Consider the following 12755-nt stretch of genomic DNA (forward strand, 5'->3'; position numbering starts at 1 on the left):
CCCTCTGCTGTTTGCAGTGAAAACTACAAGTAAAACTGGGACATTTTAGAGCTGGAACATTTCCCCTCTCTCTCTCTCTCTTTCTCTAACTCTCTCTCATTTGCAGTACATAATAGCAATTTTTGCCTGAGTGTTTTCATTCTAAATGTTAACTCCTGTAAAGTTGTATGCTGTGTATGCTTGCTGTGAGGCATCAGTGCAAACCACAAATCCATCATGCCATCCATGCTGAAAGGGCACCTGCTGTAAAATATGTGCCAAATAAACATGCAGGTCCACCTCGGATCTGCTGTGGTGACCCCGCGTGAAACAAGGGAGCAGCTAGAAAGGACTTACCTACAAGAGGATAAGAAAGCTTGATATGAATAGTGAACAAGTCAGACACTCGGCCATCATGCTTCAATGACACCCGTTCCTATCCCCCCCCCCCAGTGATTGCTCCTTTGGTATGTAATCCTACCACAGTCATGCAAAGCTTGATAATTGGTAGTTTAAAAAATACTACTTATCACGTAAACATACACAAGCATTTTTTATGATAAAGAATACCCAGACGCTCTGCTTACTCAGTTTCAGCATCACTAACCACACAGTAAAATTTGCAGAGTAAAATATACTCTGCCAGGATAACATTTGGTCCCAGTCCAAACAGAGTTAAATATACTCTATCACAGTGCCAAATCAATTCTATCACAGGATAAAATCAACTCTATCATGCTGTGAATTATTCTTATTGGAGTTGAAAAATGTGATTTGACAAGACGGTACAGCTGATTTCACTCTATAATAGTGTGTATTTAACTCTATTTAGACTGGCACCAAATGTTATCCTGGCAGAGTTTATTTTACTCTGCAAAATTTACTGTGCAAAGGTGGTACAAAGTCACCATCAAGTGACTCTCAAGTCATGAATCAGCAAGTCCCAAGTCAAGTCTCAAGTCGTAATGACCACTAATTTGTTATGTGTCGACGCGGGTTGAGGAGCGGACCTGCGTCTGACGGAACCCAGCGCTAAAATAACCAGAAAGTGGTTCCAATAACAAAAACAATTTATTTCTTCCACCCTTTGGTGCATAACAACGTGTACAAACTAAAACAGCGTCAGTCTGGTGGAGTGAAGGCTGGCACGCTCTCCAGCGCCTAAAAGGATCGAGGCCCGGCGCTTCTGGACCCACGTTTACCGCCAAACACCCCCCAGGTGGACACGACAAACCAACTCTCTGCGAAGGATAGAAAAGGTGAGGTAAGTCAGCAGCTACAACCAATATCCTTCAAAAGGCACACACTATCAGCAACACATTCAGGTCTGTATTTAAGCTTTATGTAAATGAGCAGCTTCTCACAACAGGTGGAGGATCACCAGTCCGCACGCCACGGCAGTGAGAAGCGAGCTGCACAATTCTCATCACAATTCAAATATACTGCGTAACAAAATACCAAGTTACTATCAACAATTAGTCAAACAATTAATCACCTCTGATGTGTGCTGACAGCATGTGTCCCTCACCCTTCTTCCTTCACAGGCACGATGTGTCAAACCCAGGCGCGGTCCTCAGCGTCTCACAAACGAACATCACAAGGTCGAGTTCCCGGCAATTCTGCTTGAATCACACATGGCTTAAATGCAGAACGCCATCTCATTATCTGCTTCAGCTGAAAGTCTTTAAGGTTGCACGTGAGCACCATCCACAGGTGCTGCACATAACGTTGATGAGGGTGAAGGACTCTTCTGCCAGCACCTTCTCCACAGACAATAAATCAGTTTGCATACCACCTGGAGAGCAAAGAAAAGAAAAAAACACCAAAATGTCCAGCCACACCCCCCCAACACACAACATAATTGCTTGCAAGCTGACTTGAGACTTGACTTGGGACTTGCAGATTCATGACTTGAGAGTGACTTCGTCCCACCTCTGTCACTAACCTCCACACCAACAAAATAAACAAGGTTAACAACATGACTTTTGTTAGGTAACCATTGTTTGATTTATGTGAAATCCCAGAACTCTGAAATTATTTTTCTGGTTTCTATCCTTATTCTAAGATGGAATAATTTCTACCACTCTCTGCTGATAGTCAAATTAATAGGTTACCTTTTTTGTTTTATAAAATGCAGCAACTCTCTATTCTCTCATCAGCTGACAGGTACTGTTGGAAATGACCATGGTTAAAGAATGTGGAAGAGTTGTTGTTGTTATGTGTGCAACACAGAGGGCCTTCCCCATCCACCTGCCAAACATCAATCTGTGAGCTCTGACACAGAACCACCCTGGTCACGGGTCAGATTAATCAAGTTTCACCGGAACACACTGGAATCAGTTACAAGGTAGTAAATAAATTAAAGATGGCGAAAAAGACTGGACAGAGAACAGAGAGGGAAACCAAAGATCCAGGTGACGAGACCAGAAGAGGATCAAGAACCAAAGCCCAATAAGACAACGGAGTAGCTAAATGAATCAGCGAAGGAAAGAACTTTAAAGAGATTGATGAAGAAGGATCCAGTTCTGTCACATCAGGGTCTAACGTGAGAATTGCCAAAAAATAAATAAATAAAGGTAACGCTAAAGAACAGGTCACAAAGAAGAAGGAGTTCTAAGAGGACTTGAGCAATGAGTCTCAGCGTACAAGAAAGATGCAAAATATAAAAAGGAAGCAGAACAACTGACTGATGTGATTGAAAGAACTCAGCAAGGAGCAAAGTGGAAGTCATTGATGTAGGACAGAATGGGTTTAAAGAACAAAAAATCCAAAGATGACAAAAAATCCAAGAAAGACTCAGAAAATGAGGAAGATCAAGCCAGTGGAGATGAAGAAGAACCGAAGAAGAAAAAGAAAGACAAGGACAAAAAGAAGAAAGGTTCACTAAAGGGGGGCAGTGATGAGGACACAAAGAAGACAAAAGGCAAAAAAAAGAAGGTTGAAAATTATGTGGAAATTTACGAGAAAGAGCTCCGCAGCTATGAGCCAGAAATGGTTGAGAACTATGAAGATGAATATCACAAGAAAAAAGGTAATGACAATTTTTTTTTCTTCAACCTTTAAAGTGTGCAAAAGGCAAACAAGTTGCTGTCTTACATGGTAGCGTCATATACGTACAATTAACATATAAAGCTAGAATGGACTATAAATCTAACTCATCTTGTCTGAATGTGCAATAAAGTAGCTACAACTTGGGTTAAATCAGGAGTGTTTTCAGACCTGTCGCAAAAGACACTGTGTCCATTTTTAATGTTATTTCTAGTGGTGGTTCTTTAAAATGTTCAAAGTGGTGCGCAAACATCCTATGAGTTTCATTACCACAGCACTATGACTCACTGGAAAGAGCAACACACAAGTTGAAAAGTGGCAAAATGTACTTTCATGCAAGGAAACTGTACTAAACAAAACTTTCAATGCAATAATAAAAATATTCCAGTATAATACAGTACATCTGGAAAGTATTCACAGCACTTCACTTTTTCACTTTTTGTTATGTTACAACCGTATTCCAAAATGGCTTAAATTCATTTCATTTCAATTCATTAAACTCTACTCACTACACCCCATAATAACAACATGAAAAAGTTTTTTTAATTTTTGCAAATTTATTAAAAATAACAATAAATCACATGTACATAAGTATTCACACACTTTGCTCATTACCTTAATGTTGCACCTTTGGCAGCAATTACAGCCTCATAAAAATTCAGTAAGGTATATCGTATCAATCAATCAATCAATCAATCAATTTTTTTATATAGCGCCAAATCACAGCAAACAGTTGCCCCAAGGCGCTTTATATTGTAAGGCAAGGCCATACAATAATTATGTAAAACCCCAACAGTCAAAACGACCCCCTGTGAGCAAGCACTTGGCTACAGTGGGAAGGAAAAACTCCCTTTTAACAGGAAGAAACCTCCAGCAGAACCAGGCTCAGGGAGGGGCAGTCTTCTGCTGGGACTGGTTGGGGCTGAGGGAGAGAACCAGGAAAAAGACATGCTGTGGAGGGGAGCAGAGATCGATCACTAATGATTAAATGCAGAGTGGTGCATACAGAGCAAAAAGAGAAAGAAACAGTGCATCATGGGAACCCCCCAGCAGTCTACGTCTATAGCAGCATAACTAAGGGATGGTTCAGGGTCACCTGATCCAGCCCTAACTATAAGCTTTAGCAAAAAGGAAAGTTTTAAGCCTAATCTTAAAAGTAGAGAGGGTGTCTGTCTCCCTGATCTGAATTGGGAGCTGGTTCCACAGGAGAGGAGCCTGAAAGCTGAAGGCTCTGCCTCCCATTCTACTCTTACAAACCCTAGGAACTACAAGTAAGCCTGCAGTCTGAGAGCGAAGTGCTCTATTGGGGTGATATGGTACTACGAGGTCCCTAAGATAAGATGGGACCTGATTATTCAAAACCTTATAAGTAAGAAGAAGAATTTTAAATTATATTCTAGAATTAACAGGAAGCCAATGAAGAGAGGCCAATATGGGTGAGATATGCTCTCTCCTTCTAGTCCCCGTCAGTACTCTAGCTGCAGCATTTTGAATTAACTGAAGGCTTTTTAGGGAACTTTTAGGACAACCTGATAATAATGAATTACAATAGTCCAGCCTAGAGGAAATAAATGCATGAATTAGTTTTTCAGCATCACTCTGAGACAAGACCTTTCTGATTTTAGAGATATTGCGTAAATGCAAAAAAGCAGTCCTACATATTTGTTTAATATGCGCTTTGAATGACATATCCTGATCAAAAATGACTCCAAGATTTCTCACAGTATTACTAGAGGTCAGGGTAATGCCATCCAGAGTAAGGATCTGGTTAGACACCATGTTTCTAAGATTTGTGGGGCCAAGTACAATAACTTCAGTTTTATCTGAGTTTAAAAGCAGGAAATTAGAGGTCATCCATGTCTTTATGTCTGTAAGACAATCCTGCAGTTTAGCTAATTGGTGTGTGTCCTCTGGCTTCATGGATAGATAAAGCTGGGTATCATCTGCGTAACAATGAAAATTTAAGCAATACCGTCTAATAATACTGCCTAAGGGAAGCATGTATAAAGTGAATAAAATTGGTCCTAGCACAGAACCTTGTGGAACTCCATAATTAACTTTAGTCTGTGAAGAAGATTCCCCATTTACATGAACAAATTGTAATCTATTAGACAAATATGATTCAAACCACTGCAGCGCAGTGCCTTTAATACCTATGGCATGCTCTAATCTCTGTAATAAAATTTTATGGTCAACAGTATCAAAAGCAGCACTGAGGTCTAACAGAACAAGCACAGAGATGAGTCCACTGTCCGAGGCCATAAGAAGATCATTTGTAACCTTCACTAATGCTGTTTCTGTACTATGATGAATTCTAAAACCTGACTGAAACTCTTCAAATAGACCGTATATATTATATTCCATTTATAAGGTGGAACTATGCTAGTATACTAAGGTATATTTAAATATCTAAAAAGGAAGAGTAAAATAGAAGAGTAGAAAAGAGTAGCGTAGAGCCACTTAGGTGTCTGGTCTTGTCTTCTTGAATATGATGCCACAAGCTTGGTGCACCTATCTTTGGGCAGTTTTGCCCATTCCTCTTTGCAGCACCTCTCAAGCTCCATCAGGTTGGATGGGGAGCGTCGGTGCACAGCCATTTTCAGATCTCTTCAGAGATGTTCATTCTGATTCAGGTCTGAGCTCTGGCGGGGTCACTCAAGGACATTCACAGAGTTGTCCTGAAGTCATTCCTTTGACATCTTGGCTGTGTGCTTAGGGTCATTGTCCTTTTGAAAGATGAACCATTGCCACAGTCTAAGGTAAAGCGGGCTCTGGAGCAGGTTTTCTTCCAGGATGTCTCTGTACATTGCTGCATTCATCTTTCCCTCAATCCCAACTAATCTTCCAGTTCCTGCTGCTGAAAAATGTCCTCACAGTATGATGATGTCACCACCATGCTTCACTGTAGGGATGGTGCCTGGTTTCCTCCAAACATTACACCTGGCATTTACACCAACGTGTTCAATCTTTGTCTCATCACACCAAAGAAGTTTGTTTCTCATGGTCTGAGAGTCCTTCAGGTGCCTCTTGGCAAATTCCAGGTGGGCTGCCATGTGCCTTTTATAAAGGATTGGCTTCCATCTCACCACTCTACCATACTGGCCTGATTAGTGGCTTACTGCAGAGATGGTTGTCCTTATGGAAGGTTCTCGTTTCTCCACAAAGAAACAGTTTTAACAGTTCATGTTAAATATTGGTCTGCATTTGTCATGTGGTGGCCAAGTGGGGTGGTGGCCAAGTGGTTAATGCGCTTGGTTTCAGTTCAGAAGGCTCTGAGTTCAAATCCCACCCCTGCCACATTTCTCCAATGTGGAGTTGCGTCAGGAAGGGCATCCGGCATAAAACTTGTGCCAATTCAACATGCAGATCCACCTTGGATTTACTGTGCAAACCCGAGTGCAAACAAGGGAGCAGCCGAAAGGACTTACATTTGTCATGTCAAAATTAACTCAACCACATGGGGTGTGCAGCCAGTCCATTCTGCGTGCCAAGTCGCAATCCAGATAAATGAGCAGGGTTGCATCAGGAAGGCCATCCAGTGCAAAACAAGCCAACATAACCATGCAGATTACAAATCGAATTTCCATACCGGATTGGTCGAGGCCCAGCTTAACAACAACCGCCACCTGTGCCATTGCCCAACAGGGTGCTGGCAGAAGCTGGGATACTGCTGGGTGAAGAAGAGGAGGAGGAGGAAAATGTTTTCAGAGACAGCAGGAGAAGGAAGTGAAAGTCGGAAGTTTGAATGTTGGCAGTATGACTGGTAAAGGGAGAGAGCTAGCTGATATGTTGGAGAGTAGAAAGGCAGATATATTGTGTGTGCAAGAGACCAAGTGGAAGGAAAGTAAGAGCAGGAGCATAGGTGGTGGGTTCAAGTTGTGAAATGGTGATGCGGTCATTTTAAAGGAAGAGTATGTTAAAAATGTGTTGTAGGTTAGGCGAGTGTCCGAGTATGAAGTTGGAAATTGAAGGGATGATGCTGAATATCATCAGTGCATATGCCCCACAGGTACAGTGGGAAAAATAAGTATTTGATCTCCTGTCAGTATTGCAGGTTTTCCCACCTGCAAAGAATGGAGAGGTCTGTAATTTTTATCATAGGTACATTTCAACTGTGAGAGACAGAATCTAAAAAAAATCCAGTAAATCACATTGTATGATTTTTAAATAATTAATTTGCATTTTATTGCATAAAATAAGTATTTGACCCCCTAGAAAAACAGAGCTTAATAATTGGTACAGAAACATCTGTCTGCCATTACAGAGGTCAGATGTTTCCTGTAGTTCTTGACCAAGTTTTCACACACTGCAACAGGGATTTTCGTCCACTCCTCCATACAGATCTTCTCCAAATCTTTCAGGTTTGGAGTTTCAGCTCCCTCCAAAGATTTTCTATTGAGTTCAGGTCTGTAGACTGGCCAGGCCACTACAGGACCTTGAAATGCTTCTTACGGAGTCCCTCCTTAGTTGCCGTGGCTGTGTGGTTGGGGTCATTGTCATGCTGGAAGACCCAGCCATGACCCATCTTCAATGGTCTTACTGAGGGAAGGAGGTTGTTTGCCAAAATCTCGCAATACATGACCCCACCCATCCTCCCTTCAATACAGTGCAGTCATCCTGTCCCCTTTGCAGAAGGGCACCCCCTGAGTATGATGTTTCCACCATCATGCTTCACAGTTGGGATGGTGTTCTTGGGGTTGTTCTCATCCTCTAAACATGGTAAGTGGAGTTGATTCCAAAAAGCTCTATTTTGGTCTCATCTGACCACATGGCCTTCTCCCATGCACCTCTGCATCGTCCAGATGGTCACTGGTGAACTTCAAACGGGCCTCGACGTGCTGGCTTGAGCAGGGGGACCTTGCTGCCCTGCAGGATTTTAAACCATGACAGCATCATGTGTTACTAATGTAGTCTTTGTGACTGTGGTCCCAGCTCTCTTTAGGTCATTGACCAGGTCCTCCTGTGTAGTTCTGAGCTTTCTCAGAATCATCCTTACCCCACAAAGTGAGATCTTGCATGGAATCCCAGACCGAGGGAGATTGACAGTCATCTTGTGTTTCTTCCACTTTCTAATAAATAATCATAACAGTTGTCTTCTACCAAGCTGCTTGCCTGTTGTCCTGTAGTCCATTCCAGCCTTGTGCAGGTCTACAGTTTTTTCTCCCTGGTGTCCTTAGACAGCTCTTTGGTCTTGGCTATGGTGGACAGGTTGGAGTGTGATTGATTGAGTGTGTGAACAGGTGTTTTTTATACAGGTAACAAGTTCAAACAGGTGCATTTAATACAGGTAAAGAGTGCAGAATAAGAGGGCTTCTTAAAGAAAAAGTAACAGGTCTGTGACAGCCAGAATTCTTGCTGGTTGGTAGGGGGTCAAATACTTATTTTATGCAATAAAATGCAAATTAATTATTTAAAAAATCATACAATGTAATTTTCTGGATTTTATTTTTAGATTCTGTCTCTCACAGTTGAAGTGTACCTACGATAAAAATTACAGACCTCTCCATTCTTTGTAGGTGGGAAAACTGACAGGGGGTCAAATACTTATTTTCCCCACTGTAGATTATGAACAGAAGGACAAAGATGATTTCTGGAACGAGTTAGATGAGGTGGTGGAGAGTGTGCCCAAGCAAGAAAGCGTGGTGATTGGAGTGGACGTCAATGGGCATGTTGGTGAAGGGAACAGAGGTAGATGTGGTATCAAGGACAGGAATGTGGAAGGACGGATGGTAGGTGATTTCGTAAAAAGGATGGACATGGCTGTGGTGAATACTTACTTTATGGCACCTTCATACATAAAATGAAGTTGGGCAGAAGACAGAGAAACCGGCCGAAAAAGAATGAAAAAAAAAAAAACAATAGGCGAACCGCAAAAAGATCCACTCGCTGTCGGGAGGTACACATGGTCGGACAGGTGTGAACGTCCTGCAGTGACGGTTTTCTCTGTGCTTGAAGATGAGGAAAATGAGAGCTCAACAAAGGATCAGATGATAGAAGCTTAAGGAAAAAGACTGTTGTGTGAAATTCAGCGAGTAGGTGAGAGATGCACTGGATGGAAGGGAAGCAATTTTGGACAACTGTGGTGAGGGAGACAGCTAGGGTGGTACTAAGTGTGACATCTGGGCAGTGGAAGGAAGACAAGGAGACTTAGTGGTGGAATGAAGATGTCCAGGAAAGCATAAGAGGAAAGAGGTTGGCGAAAAAGAATTGGGATAGTTGGAGAGATGAAGAAAGTAGGCAGGAGTACAAGGAGATGTGGCATAAGGTGAAAAGAGAAGTGGCAAAAGCTAAGGAAAAGGTACATAGCAGGCTGTACAAGAAGTTGAATAGTAAGGAAGGAGAAAAGGACTTGTACCGATTGGCCAAACAAAAGGACTGAGCTGGAAAGGATGTGCGGCAGGTTAGGGTAAGAAAGCATATAGATGGTAAATTGCTGACAACTTAAGAGATGAATGAAGCTGATGAATGAAGAAAATGAGAGAGAGTAAAGGCCAGATGATGTGGAGAGAGTAAATCAGGAAGTGCAAAGAGATTAGTAAGGATAAATTGAGGACAGCTATGAAGAGGATTAGATTAGATTAGATTAGATTAGATAGAACTTTATTAACCCCTTGGGCAGACTCCCTCAGGGAAATTAAGGTTCCAGCAGCATTAGACAGTAGCACACAAGGTAAGGGTAGCAAAAGTAAGTAACAATTTGGATAAAGTAAATACAATATAAATACCAGAACTACTGGCTTACTGGCCACAACTGCTCCTCTTCTTCCTGTCCTCTGTCTTCCTGTTACTCCTCCTCCCCCTCGAATGAGGAGTTGTACAGTCTGATGGCCTGAGACAGTTTTTCAGTCTGTTGGTCCTGCACGTGGGAAGAGTTGAAAGGCAAATGGTCCAGATGGCATTCCAGTGGAGGCATGGGACTGTTAAGGAGAGATGGCAGTGGAGTTTCTAACCAGATTGTTTAATAAATTGTTTAATAAAATCTAAGTGCCTGAAGAGTGGAGACGAAGTGTGCTGGTTCCTATTTTTAAGAACAAGGGTAATGTGCAGAATTACAGTAACTACAGAGGCATTAAGCTGATTAGCCACAACATGAAGTTATAGGAAAGAGTAGTAGAAGTAAGGCTTAGAAAACAGGTGAAGATCTGTGAGCAGCAGTATGGTTTCATGCCAAGAAAGAACAATACAGATGCAGTGTTTGCTCTGAGAGTACTGATGAAGATGTATAGAGAAGGCCAGAAGGAGTTACATCTTGTGTTTGTGAATTTAGAAAACTTGTGACAGGGTGCCAAGAGAAGAGTTGTGGTATTATATGAGGGAATCTGGAGTAGCAGAGGAGTATGGGAGGGTAGTGCAGGACATGTACAAGGATAGTGTGAGTACAGTGAGATGTACAGTAGGAATGACAGATTCATTCAAAGTGGAGGTGGGATTACACCAAGGATCAGCTCTGAGTCCTTTCTTGTTTGCGATAGTGATGGACAGGTTGACGGATGAGATCAGACAGGAGTCTTCATGAATTATGATGTTTGCAGATGACATTGTGATCTGTAGCGAGTGTAGAGAGCAGGTTGAGTCTGATGGACAGGTTGACGGATGAGATCAGACAGGAGTCTCCATGGACTATGATGTTTGCAGATGACATTGTGATCTGTAGCAAGTGTAGAGAGCAGGTTGAGTCTGGCCTTGAAATGTGGAGATATGCTCTGGAGAGAAGGGGAATGAAAGTCAGTCAGAGCAAGACTGAGTACATGTGTGTGAATGAGAGGGAGCCCAGTGGAAAAATGCAGTTACAAGGAGTAGGAAGTGGTGAAAGTAGATGAGCTTAAATATTTGGGGTGAACTGTTCAAAGTAATGTAGAGTGTGGTAGAGAGGTGAAGAAGAGAGTGAGAGGAGAAAGGTGGCAGGAGTGATTTCTGACTGAACAATATCCGCAAGAGTGAAGGGGAAAGTCTACAAGACAGTAGCAAGACCAGCTATGTTGTACAGCTTAGAGACTGTGGCACAAACAAAAAGACAAGAGGCAGAGCTGGAGGTGGCAGAGCTGAAGATGTTACAATTCTCTTTGGGAATGACAAGGATGGACAGAATTAGGAATGAACATATCAGAGGGACAGCTCAGGTGGGACGGTTTGGAGACAGTCTTAGAGAAGTGAGATTGAGATTGTTTGGACATGTGCAGAGGAGGAACACAGGGTATATAGGGAGAAGGATGCTGAGGATGGAGCCACCAGGTAGGAGGGGAAGAGGGAGGCCAAAGAGGAGGTTTATGGATGTGATGGGGGAGGACAAACAGGTTGTTGGTGTGACAGAGGAAGATACAGAGGACAGGGTGAGATGGAAACGATTGATCTGCTGTTGCGACACCTAACGGGAACAGCCGAGAGAAAAAGAAGATTTGTCATGTCAAATTAAAGATAAAGGATAAATGTCATGCTCATTGTTGCAATGTAACAGTGGCAAGTTGATTGACCATGTGTCCCCATACTGGATTCCATATGTAATTTATGTAATTACATTTCAACAGCACTGCGATATTCTCTTCCAACACCTATAAAGTCTGCCCTGCTGGTGTGAATACTATACAAACCACAGAATGTTTTGAGTGAATTTTGCTCAATATATATACAACAGAAATAAATGGACTGAGGGGAAGAGTTTATATTGTCTGAGGGTCAAACTCACAGACATATTTAGGGACTGATTTACTAAAGATGTGCATGTATAAAAACACGCAAACACAGTAGCTCCCGCAAAAAAACAATATTTTTTATAAATGTGCGGTCTGAGGATTGCAATTAAATCATCAAACTGCATCTCTATGTAAAACCTGCATTCCTTGTAATCATGTCATGTCACACGTTAGTATACGAGGTGGTGACCATTACTGGTGATGAGAGAGGAGCAGGAACTGATGCCAACGTGTTTGTCACTCTGTTTGGAGAATACGGAATCACTCCCAAAGTGCATCTGACAAGCAAGTGAGGGTTTTGTTTTATCATTATTATGATTATTAAGATGATGATGATGATGATTGCTATCACACCTGATTACAATTTGGACACTGGCACTGTTTGGCCTAAGGACATGGAATTAGCTAAATTAAAGCAAGTACTGTATGTGTTATATTTTTACACACCATCATTAAGCAAATACATTCGTTTTTGCTATAATCTAGATATCATCTCTGAAATACATGATAAATGTTGTGAAAATCTTTTAATTTAAACTTTTTTCCCCATCTTCTTCAACAGCACAGAGAAGAGGTATTTCTTGATGCTGTGGTGTTGCTTGTCTTGTTGGGTGCTCAAACAATTTGTGTGATGTGATTTGGAGATGAATTTTGGAAGAAAGTTTGCATGATGCGCATGTTTTTTTTATCATAACAATAATAATAATAATTTTATTATTGTTATTGTTATTATTATTTGGGTCATTATGCTATGAGTGGATGCAGTTATTCTCTCTTTTTTTTTTCTTTTTTTGTTATGTAAATAAAAAATATATTTTGTCTTCCCAACTCACATGTGATGTACAGGGCTTTGCAAAGGTCAAGGACATTTATTTAAAGTTAATGGAGAAACTGCTAAATATCTAATGCTTATAAATAAACACAAAAATATGTAAAATGTGTGACCACTGTTTCCTTTTACAGATTTTTTGTGATAAATTATTTTTCCAGTGCTTTGTGGCTATTTATAAGAAAATTCTGTCCTATTTCATCAGGTCT

The 12755-nt window shown here is 41.4% G+C and overlaps 1 pseudogene; it reads left to right on the plus strand.

Moving 5' to 3' along the window:
- The first annotated feature begins 2344 nt into the window (after positions 1 to 2344).
- LOC117509968 overlaps positions 2345 to 12755 on the plus strand; it is a 101360-nt pseudogene continuing 90949 nt past the window's right edge.

The sequence above is a fragment of the Thalassophryne amazonica genome, chromosome 5 (genome assembly GCF_902500255.1).
Source record: "Thalassophryne amazonica chromosome 5, fThaAma1.1, whole genome shotgun sequence".
Classification (NCBI taxonomy): domain Eukaryota; kingdom Metazoa; phylum Chordata; class Actinopteri; order Batrachoidiformes; family Batrachoididae; genus Thalassophryne; species Thalassophryne amazonica.